The following is a 21,166-nucleotide window of genomic DNA, read 5'->3' as shown; positions in this document are numbered from 1 at the left end:
CTACCCAGGGTTTCTTAATCAGAAAATAACAGACATATATGTTTACCAACCTAGCACCTATTCTCCCATTTTTTGATAAAAGTACTTTGATTAGAGAAAAAATATTTTATGCACCTAGAGTATACATGTCTTTTGGAAAAAAAGTCCTTGAACTTTGAGTGAGCTACTACATAATGCTACCTAAGTTTCTGGGATAGAAATATCACCCAGGCTTGGCCAATCCTTATTTTCTAGACATGGCAGCTGAATAAAGATTGGGTATGAAACGTGAATCCTAGCACAGCTCACAAAACAAATAACGGATATATTGTGCTATATTGCTACCAGTACCTAAAGTAAAAGAAGAAAAGAAAAGTAGAATGGATTGCAGTTTTGTTGAAATTAAAGAGCACAAAAGTATTGGACCACATAAATACCTCCTGAAGAGAAAAAGAGTGCCGATTCCTTTTATTCTATTTCAAATCCCAATTTTAATAATTTTATTCAAAATCTCTGGCACATCATGGCATTCTATAAGTCAAGATATTTAAATTTTGAAACTCTATTCCTGATAGATCAACTTATACTTTAATTCATATTTTCTATAAGTGTCAGGCTTCAATACACTAAAAACCTTGATAAATTTAAATTTGACTTCTAAAACTATTTCTAAGAGTATTTCATTGTACTAAAAATTGCTATGTATGATGGTGAAGTAAGTGGATAGTGACATATAATTCACTCTCCCTCCATGCAGCTATGGACTCAAGTTATTTTTCCTGATATTTAGAAGGAAGAAAAACAAAATAAAAGCATAAAACAGTGGAAAAATCTGCTTCCATAAGTTACTGTATATGCCTCTAGAAAAATAATCAACTTTAAAGGATTAAAATAAAATAAATATCCAAACTATTCTGAATATATTTTTTTGGTACTGGAGATTGAATATCTCTGAGCTACACTCCCAACCCTTTTTTTATTTCTTATTTTAGTTTGTTTGGAAACAGAAGTCTGGCTAGGTTGCTGAAAGTTTCACTAAGTTGCTGAGGCTAGTCTTGAACCTATGATCCTCTTTTCTAGGCTCCCAAGTACTGGGATTGCAGGCATGTGCTACCACACTTGGCTTTGAATATACCTTTTAAATATAATAATTGTAGCTTGAAAGGTATTGACAGTATTTGAGTTACTTTTATAAATGCTAAGTCGTCATAAAGAACAAAAAAGTTGATTATCATACAAAATATATGATAATGTTCTTCACTAAATTTCTCATATCCATTTACTTGGCCTAGGCCTCTTTCATAAAAGATGAACATAATATATGCTATATAATCCCATTTCATGGGAGGCTGAAATAGATGATTGTAGGTTCTCATCCAGTGTTAGCAACTTAGTGAGACCCTGTCTCAACGGGGTATAGTTCAAAGGTAGAATGCCCCTGGGTTCAATCCTCAGTATCCACAAAGAAAAAAAAATGCAATGTGATCACATATGAACATCCATACTCAACCAAAACCCCCAAACCACTGAATTCTGTGTTGACTCTGATTCCAGAAAAAGAGAGTGCTTGTTACAATTCAAAAGCAACAACACAAGCATTTGTCCAAAGCTTTTGAGGTAAGAAAGGTAGGAAGAAAGGAGTATCATTAAATGTAAATTCAGGTCTAGAATTTATTTCCAGATATGAGCTACCTAAACAAGGCTTTTACACTGTTTTGAAGATGGCAAAGGCTGCTTTGACCACACACCTACAACTAAACTCTACTGCTCTTTGGAGGTAAACAAACAGTAACAGAAGTACGCATGGACGCTGGTTCCCAACTTTAGTGCATGGTCAGAGCTTTCAATGAATCTAATCAACATCAAAAGTTTCATATTATGAATTTGGGGGCATCTTGAAGATAAGAGTCTAGGAACTAGAGTTGAACAGGCTTGAAATTCATGTCTATTTGTTGATAGTAAAAACTGTAACACTGGTGCTAACAATTTAATTTTAAGTAGTTACTTAGATCCTCTTTATCCCATATCCCACTTGTATTACTCTTCCTTCCTCCAAAGCAACCCCTCTAATGTGTTTACTGAATATACTGTATGTACACTAATTTAAGTAAAACTGAAAATGGTACATCAGATAACCAGTGCAGGAGAGGACAGATGCTGTTAATAGGGAAACTCTTTGTGTTGCTTTTGAAGTTTCAGCATAAGAACTCAATGCATGCTAACAGACAGTACACCTGAATTTAAAATCTCCAATTTTGCCGGGCGTGGTGGTGCATGCTTCTAATCCCCAAGCTTGGGAGGCGGAGACATGAGGAGCACGGTGGCTTAAGAGGCCCTGTTTCCAAATATAGAAATATATAGGTCTGGGAGTGTAGCCCAGAGGTAGAAGGGCTTCCAGGAACCCCAGTACCACCAAAATAAATAAATAAATAAATAAATAAATAATAAAATCTCCAATTTTGAAATAACAAGAATAGGTAGAATGTAAGCAAACCCACATGTTTTTAAGTAAACATTGTTATCTTTATCTATTTATATCACTGAAAAATAACACATATAATCTAAACTTAGTAGCGTTAAGTGAATGAATAAATGTCCAAAAGTAGAGATTGGGGATGAATACCTTAACTTGAAATGCATGTAAAATGATACAGTGCAATGTGAGTCACCATTGTGAAGTATCCTAAAATAAACTAGACTTAGTGGAAATATACTGACTAGCAAAAAGCAACATAAGCCCACTCTACCTGGTGCTGTTTGTCTGCATCAAGTAAGAACATAAAAAAACACAAAGTACCTGTAGACCAAATCACTGAAAGGTTACAGAGAGGTGCTCAGCAACGCTTAGCTGCTGGGGACAGATAGAATGGTTGAAGGAAATGAAAATTTTATGCTAGAAAAGAAGTTCTGTTTCCCTATCCCTTCAGGGTATCATAAGAAGAGATATCAGAAATAATTGTATATGGTTACTTCAGAGTTTAAAACTAAAATCAATTAGCGGATGTTTCTAGGAGGCAGTTGGAAGGCTCAATATGAGAAAAAACTTTCTTAACCATCAGATCTGTCCCAAAATGAAGTGAGTTCTTAGGTTCCATCAATGGAGTTCCTTAAGCAGAAAAGTCAGAAGTTATTATACAGAAATTCACACAGGGCACTGAGGTATTTCAAGTTTCTTTTGTCTTTGGAAAGCAAAAGAAAATAAAAGCGAGCTGAAAGTCAAGAGACCTGGAACCCACCATGCTTGTACCCATGATACCCAGACAACACAGCTATAACCCCTCACTCTGCACCAAAGGGCAGTAATGTATCAAAGGCAAGTTTGGGTTATTTGCATCCTATATCACAATTCATAAGTAATATTAGTCAAACTGTTTAAGGAGCTGGAATTAATCATATTCTAGTCTCTAATTAAATAATAGTATATAGCTTTTATATACTCAAAAGATTTAATATTATTATATATTAAGTTTATGCTCACATTGTTGCACCAAAGTGAAACTGGATTAATATAAATAATACAATTACATATGCCTACAGAACTCTTATGTCTACATATGGTTTTGGAACTCAAAGCACTTTATAGACAGTTGACTCTATCAAAAATTATTACAGCCGGACGTGGTGGCGCACGCTTGTAATCCCAACATATGGGAGGCTGAGAACAGAGGATTGCGGTTCGCAGAAAGCCTCAGCTACTTAGTGAGGCCCTCTGCAACTGAGTGAGACCCGGTTTCAAAATAAAGAATTAAAAAAAAAAAATAGGGCAGGGGGTGTAGCTCCGAGGTCGAATACCCCTGGGTTCCATCCCAAGACCCGCAAAAAAAATTACAGTAACTGATATGAGGGGATTTCTCCCATTTTATAAAGACATCAAGTCACCAATAACTACCAATATACTAACAACTATAAAAATAAAAATACAGAACACAAATTATGAGATGTTAAATCATTCAACCACAAGGTTTCTAATGTACCTGAAGAGTTCTGTTGTTTTGGTAATCAGTAGATCCCAAAGTATAGATTACTAATTATAAGAATGCAAAGACTTTGTCTGATATATTTGATAAATAACTTTATTTTCTAATTTATACCTTTCAGACTTAGGTATACATTTTATTAATTACTTTTCAAAATTTGCCTTTCATTATATTTTAGCTGAATTTGTGCCAGGTCGAGAATGCAAACCAAAATTGAAGAGCATGATGTTAATGTGTTGATAGGATTAACATACCTTATGATTTCCTGAGAGATTCTGCCATTTCTCCCCTGCCAGGGGATATTCCGTTTCAGCTAAAATTCTACTGAAAGATAACCACTTTGATCCACAGTGGAATCTTTGTAAGTGCACCTTTTTTATTGTATATGCCCTTTTCTGAAAGTTAGCACAAATGTCTGACATAAGACTAAAAAACAAAATCATATTTTCTCTACAAAAATTAACTTCAAACTAAGTACAGGTGGACAAAATGTAAAAGTAGAGCAAGCATTTCTAAGATGCCACCAAAGGTTCTATCAAGATTTGGGATGGGAACCAATTGGCCAGCTACTGATGGCCACTGTTAACAGAAGGCAAATGGATTAAGTATTCTTAAAACCATGTTCACTGCTGGGCGTGGTGGCACAAGCTTGTAATCACCACTCTTGAGAGGCGGAGACAGGAAGATCCCACATGTTCTAAGCCAGGCTCTCTGGCTTAATAGACCCTATTTCCAAATAAAAATATAAAATAGGTCTGGGAAGGTAGCCCGGAGGTAGGTCTCCATCCCCAGTATCACCACCAAAAAAAAAAAAAATTCACTGGGCGTGGTGACACACACATGTAATTTCAGCATTTGGGAGGCTGAGATGGGAGGACCCTGGTTCTAGCACAGCCTCAGCTACTACTTAGCAATTCAGTGAGAACCTGTTTCAAAATAAAGAATAAAAAAATAGGGCTGGGGGTATCGCTCAGAGGTAGAATGCCCCTGGGTTCCATCCCCAGTACAACACACACACAAAATTTTCAATTCAAGTTGTAATGCCTCTTTCTCTCATAAATGAATTTTCTTAAAATGACATATGCAAAATAACTTGGTAAGTTTATAAACATTGCAAATTAAAGTAACTACTATTTATATTTTCTTATGGTTAAAAGTAAAAATAGATTTGCATTTCTTCAATACAAGTTAGAAAAGTAGCAAGTGAAGGGAAAATCAAAGAGTTTTGGTAGTTAAGGAAAAGTGACCTGGAATTTAAGTATCACCAGTTTGCTATGGACAATCCACAAAAAACAAAAAGAATATATGCACTGTTAATATTCATTCATAAGGACACACAGTCACACACACAGTCTTTAAAAACCAAAAAAAAAGAAGTTATTTAGTTTTTATTTTAGTATTTTAAGAACTAATCCTAAGCAAAGAAAATAATTTTAATTCAAACATGCAAAATAAAACTTACAGTATTAAATCAAACACAAATATGCTTGGTTGAAATCTATATGCCATAAACTAGGGCATTTATTTAAATTTTTTATTTTTTCCCCTCCTAACAGTTCACTTGCTCCCACCACAGAGATCTTGTATAGTGATTTTCTTCTTTCTTTTCATCTGAATATCTTCACTGTTTTCAACCCAATACCTGCTTTCGGCTATCTGTGACATACACTTGATTGAGCAACACCTGATATACTGAGTGAAATGGGCGACAGACCCAAAATAAGCCCAAGGGCTCAGAGACGTTGCAGAGCAACAAGGAGGTATTAACTTCCTATGAGGAAAAAGCTGAGTGTCTGGTGGGCAGGGGTGCGGAGGCCACTAAAAGGTTTGTTCTTGTCAGCATATATCCGGCATAAGATCTTTTACATGGTGTGTGTTACATGGGATGAACCAGAAAAAATCTGACAGCAGGATCTGTGAGTCAGCCTAACACATACACGTTAAATCTTTGGTGAAAAAATGTCGCCTGGCTCTTCATTAAGAATGCAGAAAGCAGGGAACTAAGAAGTGAAATCTCAGGGAACCTTCACAGCCTGCTTTTGACAGTTCCTTCATCATCTCTATCACCATGAAAAGAGTCAGGAAGGAAACATCAACAACCATCACCCTTGCCCATGACTGACACTGTTGAGTATTTCTAGGAGTTACTGTGACCGGTTGTCAGGGCATGCTAATCCTGAAGCTTCCCCTCTCTATTGCACACACCTGCCTATTGTATTATGTTGTTGTTCTACAACTTTTCCTTCCGTTTACAGTCTCATATGTTTCAAAACATCTTTATTGCTTGAAGCATATTTCAAAGCTGAATTCTGTTCCCTTGGCCAGGTAATATCCTATTTTCTGTTAGAACAGCTTTAAATGTGAAAGATAAGTTAATTGCTTTGATGGGCAACAGAGTCGGCAAGCTCAAAAGCCCATCTCAGCCCCTGGTGTCGCAGGATTGTAATTCCAGCATTTGGGAGGCTGAGACGGGAGGACTGCGGTTCGAGGACAGCCTCAGGTACTCAATGAGGTCCTTTGCAACTCAGTGAGACCCTGTTTCAAAATAAAGACTAAAAGCTGGGCTTGGTGGCACATGCTTGTAATCCCCACTCTTGGGAGGCTGAGACAGTAGGATCACACAGGTTCAAAGCCAGCCTCAGTTACTTAGGAAGGCTCTTAGAAACTTAGTGAGGCCCTTTTTCCAAATAAATTATAAAATAGGGATAGGGTGTAGCTCAGACGTAGAAAGCCCCTGGGTTACACCCCCCCCCAGTACCACAAAAAAATAAAATAAAATAAAATAGGGCTGGAGGTGCAGCTCAGAGGTAGAATACCCCTGGGTTCCATCCCTGGTACCGCAAGAAAAAAAAAAAAATCCTATCTGAAAATCTAACATCATTTTCTCCACTCCTCACTCCAGAAATATAAGAAATGTCAACTCAAAATAATTTAGGCAATGTCAGCAACCAGAGTAAAACAGAATTCCCCACTCTCAACCCCACTCTGAAGGAACAGGGTGGGGAGAGGAAGAAGAACATACTCAAATATAAACAGAAATTGTAGTTATGCAGACATTTGGTTAATTGGAACTTGTAGGAACTTCAAAAAGTTGCCACAATGCTACATTTCTTTCCAATCACTCTCAGCCTGGACTACAAAACACAATCATAGGAGGTACTTAAGAAATGCAGATGTCCAGCTAGGCGTGGTGTCCTGCACCTGTAATCCCAGATACTCCAAGGCTGAGGTGAGTTTGAGCAAGATCCCGTCTATAAATAATGAGTTCAAATAATTAAAGCACATCACAGTAATATCGAATGAGACCAGTTAGGCTTATTCTTTCTTATGGCAAGACCCTGGATCCTGACTGGCATCCCACCAACTGATGCCATATATATGAATGGATCTGTGTAAAAAAAGGTGTTGGAAGAAAGTCCCAATACCTTTTTTGAGAGCAATGCAGAACTGTCTTCACATTCACAAGGCAGCAAAGAGAGGTGCTGTCATGTGTCTCAGTTAAGCCTGTTCCTAAGTTTTCTAACAAGAGCTGTCTAATAAGGAAGCAGTCTGTAGCTGGGAGAAAAGGACTGATTCTCATAGTGTGTCCACTACACCGCATCCACAAGTATGCCATGATTGCTACTAAATAGATGGAATATATCAGACACCAGTATGCTACTAGAAAGAAAAATAAATGTATCCCATGTTCCCAAATGATGATGATTATGAGTTTCGTTGTTTGTTTTTTGTGGTACTGGGGTTCCTGGAAACCCTTCTACTTCCGGGCCACACTCCCAGACCTATTTTATACTATTTTATACTTTTTTTTTTTTTTTTTTTTTGAAACAGGGTCTCTTAACCCAGTGAGGCAAGCTTCGAATCTGAGCGATCCTCCGGTCTCCGCCTCCCAAGCACGGGGATTACAAGCGTGCGCCACCACACCTGGCGTATGATTATGTTTATAACATAATAATGTGCACTGTGAATGAGGTAGAGAAGGGTTATGCTCTCTGATGTTGCCCGATTTAACCTGGCTTTAAAAAAAATAGCATTCCACAATGCTGCCCACCATCATGTACATAATTAGTACTCACTTAGGGACCACTATTTCTTGTTGATTCTTATGTATTGTGGTCCTAATGTTAATAGTTAATCTACCTATGTAAAAATGAGCAAGCACTTATATATTCATAGGTCTTGGATAGTTCTCAAATTACCAAAGTTGTTTGTTTTTTACTTTATTTTGCTTTAGTTTATCTCCACCTCTTTGGCAACTAATTTGCATTTCAGCTTCCTTTGTGAAGAGGAAGTGCTAAAGGACAAAGCTACTGAACAACTGGGGAACTTCATTCAATTCACCCAAAACACACTCCTTCAGCTCTGTAAGCTCAGTACAGGCACAAATTTTATCACAGAAAAAGAAAAAGCCTCAGCTATCCTTAAATTGCAGGCTTCTCAGAGCTCAGGATCAAACATTTAAAAAGTAAACACTTCACAATTATAAAGAAATCAAAACACTTCTTTCAAGTTGCAAAGATCAAGGAAATGAAAATGTTGTTTCTGAGGAACAAGATAGTTTCCTATCTAGAGTTTTTCTAGAAAAATAAAAGATGCTTCCTTTAGGAACTGTGATGAGTTTCTAATCCTTCATCCTTATAAGTCCTTATTTTGCTTTGGTAAAAGAAAACAAGTTCTGAAGGCCAGTTTTGAGAACAAAACAGAACAAACTATGCATCTACACACACACACACACACACACACACACACACACACACCCCACATCTTAATATTTTTGAGGTTAAAATACCCTGAGAATCAGTGAATGCCACACCTTTGGGTTTCTCCTCCCCTCCACTCAGCTTCCCTCCCTCCCTCCCTTCCTTCCTTCCCTTTCTTTCCTTCCTTTTTAGTACTGGGGATTAAACCCATGGCCTGGCACGTACTAGGCAAGCACTGAGCTACATTCCCAGCCCCTTTTTAATTTTATTTTGAGTAAGATTTTACTAAATTTCCCAGTCTAGCCTCAAACTTGTGATCCTCCTGCTTCAGTCTATTGGGCATATGGGATTACAAGCATCAGCTACAGCCCCCAGCTGGTGACAACATCTTACTTTTGGCTTTGGTTCAGTTTCAATGCCTTGTGCGAGGTTTAATATTATGTCACTAACACTGGGCATGGTGACACAGGCTTGGAATCCCCGTGCTTGGGAGGCGGAGACAGGAAGATCGCGCACGTTCAAAGCCAGCTGCACTGGCTCAAGAGACCCTGTTTCCAAATAAAAAAGTATAAAATAGGTCTGCGAGTGTAGCCCAGAGGTAGAAGGGCTTCCAGGAACCCCAGTACCACCATATGTGTGTGTGTGTGTGTGTGTGTGTGTGTGTGTGTGTGTGTGTGTGTGTGTGTATGTATATGTATATACTATGTCACTAAAATAACTGAAGAATTTGTTGATCTAGGTAGAAATAATAACCTCAATGGACCTCCAAAATAAAAGTTTCTTCATATAAAAAAATCATATGTAGAATGATAAACAAAAATACTTGTTTAATCTGTCTCAAAAGATGAGTTTCATATTTTGTCATGAGCTAAGATACATACCGTAAAGAAACTGGGTAATATGTTTAATTTCCATTGCAATAAAAGAAAAAGGAAGACCCACACATGTATCAAATACTTTTTTAAATATGCACACAATTTTCATTTATAATCTGCAACTATTTAATTCAGTATCTCTACATATTAGCAACTCTACTAAAAATTAAAGAATATTTTATGTCATGTTACAGTGTTTAAAATTGTTACTGTGAGCATTTTTATCTTTATATCAATTTTTAAAATATGGAGCCCTCCAGTGGCCAAATATTTATGCATTACCATAATAAATCATGGTAGTCCACTATATTACATTGGGTACCAGTTCTTTATGGACTAGTATGACTAGACATAATCAGATTCCAGATGCTATAAAATGGACGGTCACTTTCCACTTTTTATATTTTGCTCTAATGAGAGGGGAAACTCACTAAAAAATTTATTCAATAATAAAAGAAGCATTACAAAGATATCAAAGAACAAATTCAGCTAAAAAAACTCAAAGTAAATAATAAAAATAGTGTTTTTAACAAAAAATAAAACTACTATATATTGTTGTTAGGCATTATTTTTCTCTCAGTAATTTAGTGTCCTTTCCAAAATAAGCCATAGTATAGATCTGGAGTATCTGGTAAAGACTTAAGTGTTAAAGGCTTGTTCTACAGACTGGCATTATTAGGAAATGATGGAAACTTTAAGTGGGACCCAGTGGGATGTCTTAAGGTCACTGGGCCATGTCCTCAAAGGGGAGTGCGATACTTTGGCCTCTTTCTCTTGTTCATTTCTCCAGCATGAGGTGAACTCCATTGTGAACTCCAAACAAGATATACCATTATAGGTCCAAAAGCAAGAGAAGCAATAAATCATGAACTGTAACCTCTAAAAGCAAACCTGAAGCTGAAGTGAACCTTTTCTCTTTATGAGCTAATTATCTCATGTAATTACAATAGTGTCTGAATACTAACACAGGCATAGTTTATTTACAATGAGAAAAAAATTGAACCTATTTAACTTTAGGGAAAGTAGAAGAGGCTAAAGATGTTCAATTACAACATTTAAAAAATGTATGCATCAGACATGAAATACATTCTTCAATGATGATGTGCTAGGTGGTAATCAAATGAGTTCAGTGTAGGTCAAAATTGTGGCTTATGGTATTTAATAATATTCTTGCCTCACACTCTAATTGCTCTCATCATCACTTTATACCTAAATAATAACCAAGCTACTTAGCAAACTAACAGTCACAAAATATGTCACAAGACTTGTGTCTCTGTAATCAGAGAACAGTGTCATCTCTTCTCCAGACACACATTAAACCTTCCTCTGCATTTGGGAAACAACCAGAAACTGATTTATACCATCCAGGACCACCAATAAGAAAAATGCTTATCAAACAGGTATATTGCCTTGGGTACCTACTAGGTTCAAGAACCTTCCACTGAAAATAAAATTTCTTTAGTTATTAGAGTTATCATATATTAGAGCCTGTTTCCAAGATGGTGGCCCCAATGATGTCCACTTCCTGGTAGTTCTCTTCCACATTGGATAGGGCTGACCCATGTAAGCAGCAGGATACTGTAGAAATAAAACAGAATTCTGCAGCTTTCTAAAAAAAAAAAAAAAGACAGTGTGAAGCTGGGCATGGTGGCGCACACTTGGCACACTTGTAACTCCAGCATTTGGGAGGTTGAGACCTGAGGATCATGGTTTGCAGACAGCCTCAGCTATTTAGCAAGGCCCTTTGCAACTCATTGAGGCCCTGTTTCCAAAAAAAAAATTTTTTAACAAATAAAAAAAAAAAGACAATGTGATTCCTCCTTGATATCTCTTAGACTGCTTGATGAAGGGGATGCCTCCTGCAATATTGTGAAGACTCTTAAGAAATCCTATGGGAAGGCTCATATGGGTGAGGAAAACTCATGAGCCCTCCTACAGGCCTGGCACAATCTCTCCACATCAGACACAAGCCAGGAAGTAAATAAACCACCTCAACATGATCCTCAACAGGATCTACATGAATGCAGCCTAAGCTGACATAACATCTATAACCCTATGTGACACCCCGAAGCAAAACAACCTAGTTAAGCCACTCCCAAATTCTTGACCCACAGAAACTATGAGGTAATAAAATACCATTACTTTATATTCCATGGTCATTCATTACACTTGAATAGATAACCATGGTACCCCCTTACTCGCAGAAGACTATGTTCTAAGATTCCCAGGGATGCATGAAACCACAAATAGTACCAAAACCCATATACACTATGTTTTTTTCATATACATACCTATGTTAATATTTAAATTATAAACTAGGCACAATAAATATTTAACAAAAATGATTAATAATAACTAGAACAATTGAAACAATATACCATAATAAAAGCTATAGAGAGTCTCACAAAATATTGTATCCTCACCTTAAAGAAGCATTTCACATCTTCTCTTTGGCATATTTCAATTGCCAAAGTCACTACTTTTTCACTTTGGTGACATTATTAAGTAAAATAAGAGCTAAATAGAACACGAGCATAGCAACACTGTAACAGCATATCTGATAACCAAGATGGCTAGTAGATGACTAATGGTCAGGTAGCATATACAGTGTGGATACACAGGGCAAAAAGGATGACTCACATCCCAGGCTGGGCAAAGCAAGGCAGAGCGAAATTTCATCATGTTACTCGAAGGGCACAATTTAAAACTTATAAATTACTTATTTCTGAAATTCTGTATTTAATATTTTCAGACTGCCACTGATCACCAGCAACTGAATCCATAAAAAGTCAAACTGTGGATGGGGGGGGGGGGGATATATCATTTTACATAAAACTTGGAACTATGTAAGACTTCGTCTCTATGAAGAAAAATATTTTTGTTTAACTTTTCTAGCTCTCTTGATTATTAATTAGTTGGTCATTTCAGCAACATATTTAGTCTATACTATTCTAGATTTTGAAAGTATTCATATGGAACATGTTTCTTCTAGCTTTGCTTATTAGATTAATGATCTAAACTTTAAAAATTAATTCTTGGAGGGAAACAAAAATAATGATTGTGTAGTATGTTGCCTATTTTACCAATAATTATATCTTAGCTTGTAGGCCAAGTCTGTAATAGAACCAAAACTTAGTAAGTAGGTAAAAAGCCCTTTTCTTACAACTTGTTTTTGAAGCTCAAAAAGTAATGCTGATAGATAGCACAGCAAATAAAGCATGACTTTATTTAAAATTATTAGTGTACATGGTGGACAAAAAGCACTTGTTATGTGCCAAAAGCTATTCTAAATGCTTATGTTAACCATTTAATCCTTGCAACAATGCCATGATGAAGGTTCTTTGTCCCCATTTCATAGACATATACAGCTTTCTCAAGGTCACACTGATAAATTAATACAAGAGCCACAATTGAACCTAACCTAGCTTCTGAACCATCAGCATACACTGGCTCTCATGATCTATAATCAATCTATTTCACTAAGTACTATCGGTAATCAAAGATCACATGCTTCGAAATTAGTATATTTTCGTTTTAAAGCTCAATGCTACAATTTCTATCTGTATGATTTTATTACTCTAAATCTGTTTTCTCATCTGTAAAACAGTGGGTAAAACTAGGTTACACTTTTATTAATACTGAATAAAAATACAAATAAAAAACACCCTATACAGTTCCCAATCAGTCATGACTACTGATTATTTGTGATTTATTTATGTTTTATCTTTTTCGCAAACACAGGTTTATATTAAAACCATTGAAAATTAAGCTTCAGGAACTTTCACTTTTATAGCTCCTTCCAAGCTTTCTACCTAATTTCATATTCTTAAGTTTTCTTAAAAATGGTCTCTAAATTATATGGGCTTCAGACCCCATATAAACTGAAGCTATTTCTCCTCCTCCCATTATCTCAACTCTAAAGCAAGCCTAGTAGGTCCCAGTTCTGGTTAAGAAGGAATAAACATACTTCGATCTTGTGTTCCATTTTAAGTAGCTATAAAACCTGGACAAAACGCAAATGGCATTTAAAAGCAGTTGGGAAATGAGAAGAACAATAAAATCTGAAGGACCATTTCCTCTATTCTCTAGTGCTGGGTCTCAAGTCTTTCTCTGGTGCAGGAGAAGGCAGCAGAGCCACGGCCCACGGGAAGGGAACAAAACTCTGAAGGAGGGGGAACCTTCATCTCTGATTGGTGGCAAGAAAGCAGAGCAAACCCTTCGCTTTTTTTCTCTCCTTATCCTTCTACACTGTTTACCCCCACACACACACACACACACCAGGGTAACAATTACAGAACTGCAGAGCAAAGCATGGTAACTAAAGATCCCAGCTTTCTAATCAGAGAACCAAACGCAAAGTACATGGGAGAGAGTAGAGAGGAAGGAGCTCAAGAAAGTGACTCAAGTTATTTATGAACTGCTGGACTCTACTCAAGTGCATGGCTGATCCTAAAAAGCATGTACTGACAGAGAACTAAAGGGTAGGCAAGAACACTATCTTATTCCCAAACTGGCCACTGGGTGGCAAGTAAGTGACACAAATCCAAATAATAGTAAAAGACTGAAAACTGCAATGATAGAAACCACAGGCAGAAAGGGCTGGAACAGGAGTCCTGAACTTGTGTGAGTCAACTGCCTACTCAAATTAGAAGACAATATTTTCCATAGGAGATAAGAAGACTGAGCGCTACACAACATAGTAATCAAAATGTCCAGAATAAAAGCTCGAATTAATTAACATATGAAGAAATAGGAAAAATCTCATCCATGAATAAAAAGGAGACAACCAACATATTGAATCTAATCTGAAAAAACACAGACGTTGGAACAATCTGACAAAGATTTTAGGGAAACTGTAAGAATGATCTAACAAATAATAGCAAACATTCTTAAAATGGATGGAAAAAGCCAGGTGTGGTGGCACACACTTGTGATCCCAGCATTCAGGAGGCTGAGACCAGAAGATCAAGGTTCATGGACAGCCTCGGCTACTTTGTAAGGCCCTTTGCAACTCAGTAAGCTCCTGTTTAAAAAATAAAAAGACTAAAAAATAGGGCTGGGGGTGTAGCGCAGAGGTAAAATGCCCCTGGGTTCCATCCCAGGTGCTGCAGCAAAAAAAAAAAAGAAAAAAGAAAAAAAAAAGATAGAAGGATAAAAAGGGACTTACAAAAATACTCTAGAATATTGCTCTAGAAAAGTTTGACTATTTCTCATATAAGCATGTACCTACTACAAAACTACACAGTCCTGCTCCTAGTTTTCTGTTTGTTTTGTTTTGTTTTGTTTGCGGTACTGGGAATGGGACCCAGAGACATTCTACCTCCAAGTTATACCCTCAGCCCTATGTTTTTTTATCTTTTACTTTGAAACAGCGTCTCACAAAATTACAGAAGGCTTCACTAAGTAACTGAGGCTGGCTGTGAACCAAGTACTGGGATTACAATCATACGCCACCATGCCTACATCCAGATATTAATTTTGAAGAAATCAAAACTTATGCTCAGATAAAAACCTATATGTAAATTTTATAGTGCCTTTATTCATGTAAATTACCATAAATTGGAAACAATCCACTAAAGATAGATAAACTGTAGTGTGTGTGCACACACACGTGTGTGAGAGACAGACAGACACTACAGCTCAGCATAAAAAAAATAGGTCACTGATATAAGCAAAAACCTTAAATAAATCTCAGATATTAAATGAGGTAAAATAGCCTACTCCAAAAAATAAAACTATAATAATTAAGAATAGTGGGCTGGGCATGGTGGTGTACGCTTGTAATCCCTGTGCTTGGGAGGCAGAGAGAGGAGGATCATGCAGGTTCAAAGCCAGCCTTGCTAGCTTAAGAGACCCTGTTTCGAAATAAAAATATAAAATATAGGTGTCTGGGAGTGTGGCCTGGAGGTACAAGGGTTTCCAGGAACCCCAGTACTACCAAAAAATAAGAAAAGAATAGGTAGTGGTTACCAGGGTTTAGGATTACAAGAAAGATCTGAATATAAATGGACACCATGAGAGAATGGGGAGTAGAACTTTTATAACAACACATTTATTATTAAAATTTTACATAAGATCTATTCTATACCATTTAAATTTCATAGACTATACACACTAAACTTCAAATTTACTGCCAATTAATCTAAAAAATTCAAGAGGAAAGTAAAAAAGAAAAAACAAAAATAAACTGCTAGCATAATTATGAAGCCTTTTTAAGGAATAAATCCTATCAGTTAATTGATTGAAAGGCATCAGGCCCATTGCATTGAAGGCCAGTGGAATCAACTGAACTGCACCCTGGCTAAAAATGCCTTGCTACAGTTTAATCCTACTCAATATACTCCTTTTTTATTGTATGTACAAAACCAAGACTAAAATAGTACATGGACAGAAAAATCAAAGAACATTGTGTCACTTACTGCCTGTCACCAGGCAGCAACTGAGGTCTTCAAGCTGAACAATATCTAAACTACCTGAGATGAAAAGCTATCTTTGAAAGAACCGTTCCAGTGTTAATAATTACACGTGAAATTCTAAATGATATCTTTTTTTTTTTTTTTTTTTTGGTGATACTGGGGGAGTTCCTGGAAACCCTTCAACCTCCGGAATCACTCCCAGACCTATTTTTATACTTTCTATTTGGAAACAGGGTCTCTTAAGCCAACGCGGCTGGCTCCGAACCTGCGCGATCCTCCTGTTTCCACCTCCCAAGTATGGGGATTACAAGGGTGCGCCACCACGTCCAACTTAAATGTTATCTTTCATGATGCAATCTATGTAGTGTTTTCATTTTCTCTGACACACTGTAAAGGAGGTGAGGGAATTTCGTTTCTGGAAAAAAAATGGACCAAACGTATGTGTCCCTACTGTTCTCACTAAGTACAATTTAAAATGCTAGACATTGCAAACAAAACAAACCTAAAATGACTGAAAGGTAGAAAAAAAAAGGTGATGTGATAGGGAGTTTAGGACCAAAAGAACAACACTGGTGAATTTACTGGATTTTCTTTTTACCTCATATACCCCAGACATGAAACTGAAGAAACTAGCCATATAGAGATCCTAAAACCAAACCAAAAAATAAAAAAATAAAAAAATAAAAAAAAAGCCATCTCTCTCTAGCCAAAAGACCAGAAAAGGGGCAAAAAAAAAAAAAAAAAACTTGTAGACAATGACAATAATATAGAGGCCAAACTACGGCTCCATATCTACCACTGCCAACTACAATCAAGAACAAAGCCTAGACTTCCACAACTAACAGGCTGTAAAGATGAGCTACAACTTCTACTCTGGGTTGTGGTACAGAATGACATTTTATCCCCCACAACCCATACACACAGTGAGTGAAGTCATGTAGGGACAAAGAACTCCAACCACCTAGCCAGCAGTGATGTTTTCCTCTCTCCCTGCGTGGGTGGGATCACAGGAGGCCTAGTAGAGTACCAGGATGTTGACCACTGTCCAATATCATGAAGGCAAACCCTCGTTTCCCACGCCTAAGGCCAATGTGTCAATGGAGAGGCCAAGTAGAGACCAGTAAGTAGTGAGGCACTCCACTAGGCTGAGATCAGAGGAAGCCTGCAGGGGTGGGTGTGTGGGTGAGTGGGGGGTGGGGGGGAGGGCGGAGTTCCCTCCCCTGCTCAGCAGTAACAAAGAGCCCCTTTCCCCCTCAGATGTCAATGGAGTCCAGAAGAAATAAGACTTTCCATCTTGTAATAACAAGATGGTACCATCTCCTCCTGATACCACAGCAGTGTCAGACAATGGAGCTACACTAGAAGATTTAAGTAAGTTCCATAGTCTAACAATATAATACCACAAATATCTAGGATTTTTATCAAAAGTTACTTCTCATACCAAAACAGGAATATCTTCATTTGAGTAAAAAAATAAGATCAAAAGATGACAAAACAAAGATGAAACAGATGTTAGAATTATCTGACAAAGATTTTAAAGCAGTCATCAAAAAATGCTTCAATAAGCACCTTCAAACAGTCCTAAAACAAATAAAAACACTAAAATGTCTCAGCAAAAAAAAACTAAGATATAAATAAAAACAAAATAAAAAATTTTGAATGGAAAAATTATCAAAATTCAGAACTTAATGAATGGAAGTCAGTCATGGTGGTATACACCTGTAACCCCAGTACTTAAGAGACTCAAGTGTGTGGGAGCCTCCCAGTACTTGGGAGGCTGCTATCCTCTTCAAGAGGAAAATCGCGGGTTTATGACCAGCCTCAGCAATTCTGTGTCTAAACTTAGCAAGACCCCATTTCCAAATAAAAAAATAAAATAGGGCTTAGGAGAAACAGCAAACAAAAGATAAAGCAACAGAAACTATCCAACCTAAACAAAAGAAAGAGGTAATGAAGAAAAAATAAAGTTTAAAAGATCTGAAAACCAAGTCATTGCAATCCAGAAAGGAGGGGATAAAGGAGGATAAAGCAAAAAGGGCTGAGAAAGTATTCAAATAATGGTTCAAACTTCACAAGCTTAACACACATACACCACACACACACACACACACACACACACACACACACACTGCGCATGGGTGCACATGTGAAGATACATTACAAACTTTTGAAAATTAAGCATCTTTCATCCTCCCCAATACTGAAAGCAGCAAGAGAAAAAAAGAAAGCTTACTTATAGGAATTACAATTCAAAGGACAGCAGATTTCTCATCAGAAAACAACAGAGCCTAGGAGTAACACATTTTTCAAGTACTAAAAGAAAATAACTACGAACCTAGAACCCTATACCTGGCAAAAATACCCTTTAGAAATAAAGGGAAAAAGACACTCTCAGATAAAGAGGAATTCTAAAAGGATAGCTAAATAAGTTCAATAAACAAAGGAGAAATAAAGGAAGAACCTTGGGACATAAGAAGGACATGGTAAACAGAAACATGAATAAACACAATGTTTTTCTTCTTCTCTTGAGTTTTCTAGATTGTGTCTGATGGTAAAACAAAATATACCATTGTCTAATGTGGTCATAAGTGTGTCCAGAAGAAGTATTTAAAACAATGATATTACAAGTGCAGGAAGTAGCACCATATAAGGAAGGGCAAATAAACATACTAATTAAAAGATAAACAGTGACTAAAAGTATATTTAAGTATATGATCTACAAGAATTCATTTTGAATGACAGGTTAAAAGTAAGAGAATAGAAATGTTATACTGTATAAACATTAATCAAAATATAGCAAGAACACTGTATTAATAAAAAATAAGACTATACAACAAAAATTATAGAAAACAGAGTGGGCCATTACATGATAATAAAACGACCATATCACCTAGAAGATATACCAATTATAAATGTGCATGTACCAATAACAAAGCTACAAAACATGTAAGGCAAGAATGTACAGACCCAAAAGGAGCAACAGACAAATCCATAATTATGGTGAGATACATCACAGCCTTCTGCCGGGAACTGATAAGAATAATTAGACAGGGTATAAAAGAAATCAACAAAATCACCAACAACAATGTCTAATTGACATTTAAAGAACACATGACTCAACAAAAAAAAAAATACAAATTCAATTTCAAGTGTCCAAGAAACACATCCAAGCAGACAATATGCTAAGCTATTAAACAAACTTCAACAAAGTTGAAATAACTGAAATCATACAAAGTATTGTCTGAATAAAATTAAAAATAACAGAAAAATAACAGAAAAACTCCCAAATACTTGGAAACTAAACAACACACTTATAAATAATCAACAGTCATTAGATGGACACATAGCTTATCAAAATTTGTGGGACACTTCCGGGAAGATGGCGACCGAGAAAAGCGGGGCTTAAGAGCCCTGCTAAAAACCAATCTCCATTACCACAAAACCAGCGCCTTTCATAGCCAGAAAACACCATCACCAGAAAAACAAAAAAACCACCAGGCTCCAGAGAGAATGCGGACTGAGAACAGAGCTCAGGGCCACAGAGGAGACACACGCGCCCGAGGACGCGGCAGCGGCGAACTCATCGGACGGCTACAGCAAGCCAAGGTGAGCCGCTGCGGAACAGCCAGGCGGAATCTTTCAGCGCAGAGAGGATTTAAAGCTCCCAGTGGCTAAGCTCAGCACACGCTGCAGGGATTCAGAGTGGAAATCAAAACCAGAGAATAAAAAATACGCCAGCCTCATGGCCGAGGGCGTGGCCGCGGCGCCATATTGCCACCTGCGGCAGCAGCAGTGAATTCGCCGAATCCAGTACAGCTACATCTGCGTACTCAAGAACAGTGAGTCAAATTGCGGGCCACAGCGGAGAAATCCCAGTACTGTACCTCACTGTACCCAGTGAGGGAGTGGTGGTGGCAGAGATATCACACCATAGGAGAACGTGCAACCTGGCACCCCCCATAGTTTAAAGCAGCCTCTATTGACTCCCTGGGTCGGAGACTCTGTGATAAAACCCAGTAAAGGAGTAGTGGGGTCTGAGATACTACTGACTCGAGATCCAGAACACCTTAAGTGAAGTCATAGTGACCCAAGGGAAGAACCCAGAGAAGGCACAAACATCCGAAATCATGGGAAAGAGGAATAATACTGGAGCAATGAATGCCCACAACCCCACAACATCAGAACTTGATAAAACAGAAAATCAGAGATTTCTAGAAGATCAAATCAGGAAAATAACTGTAGAAATAATAGAGGTGCTTCGAAAAGAACTCAAAGAGAGCCAAAAAGAGATAAAGGATGCAATTAATGAAGTAAAGGCCTCAATTCAAAGCACAAACAACCGATTAGACCACATGGAGAACAGAATCTCGCTCTTAGAAGATGAGCAATCCAAAAATGAACGCATAGTTTCTAATCTAGAAAAAAATATCCAACAGCAGGAATCTGACATTGAAGAAATATGGGCCCATCTTAAGAGAGCTAACCTAAGAATAATTGGAATAGAGGAGGGAAAAGAAAGTGAAACCAAAGGGATCAACAATCTCTTCAAGGAAGTAATAGCAGAAAATTTTCCAAACATAGAGCAAGAGGTTGATACACAGGTCCAGGAAACTTATAGAACTCCCTTTAGACAGGATCGGAGAAGAGGATCCCCACGCCACATAAGTGTCAAAATGACCGATGTGGAAGCCAAGCAGAGAATCTTAAAGGCAACAAAAACAAAGGGCCAAGTGACATTCCGAGGCAAACCAATTAGAATCACTCCAGACTTCCCAAACCAAGTCATGAGAGCCAGAAGCGCTTGGAGTAACATATTCCAAACTCTGAAAGAAAACAACTTCCAGCCAAAAATTTCCTACCCAGCAAAACTTTCTATCAAATTTGATGGAGAAATAAGAAGCTTCCATGACAAACAGAAACTGAAGGAATTTATGTCTTCAAAACCAGCGCTAGAGAAAATACTCAAAGAGATTAACTACAAAGAAGAAATAGGTAACACTCACCAGAACCAGAGAAACAAGATTTTCCATCCAACAGACAACTAAGATTGGTTATCTGTGGAGATTCACTATTTATGTTAGTCTTTTACCTATCTCTAAATTGTATTGTTTGCCTTTATTGTTGTTAATTTTTAGGATTTCTAGTTGGGATATTAATATACCTTCAGATATAGCATTTGGAAATATTTTATCCCATTCTATTAGTAACTTTTAACTCTG

Source organism: Muscardinus avellanarius (assembly GCF_963383645.1).
Source record: "Muscardinus avellanarius genome assembly, chromosome: 5".
Classification (NCBI taxonomy): domain Eukaryota; kingdom Metazoa; phylum Chordata; class Mammalia; order Rodentia; family Gliridae; genus Muscardinus; species Muscardinus avellanarius.
This window is presented reverse-complemented; position numbering follows the sequence as displayed.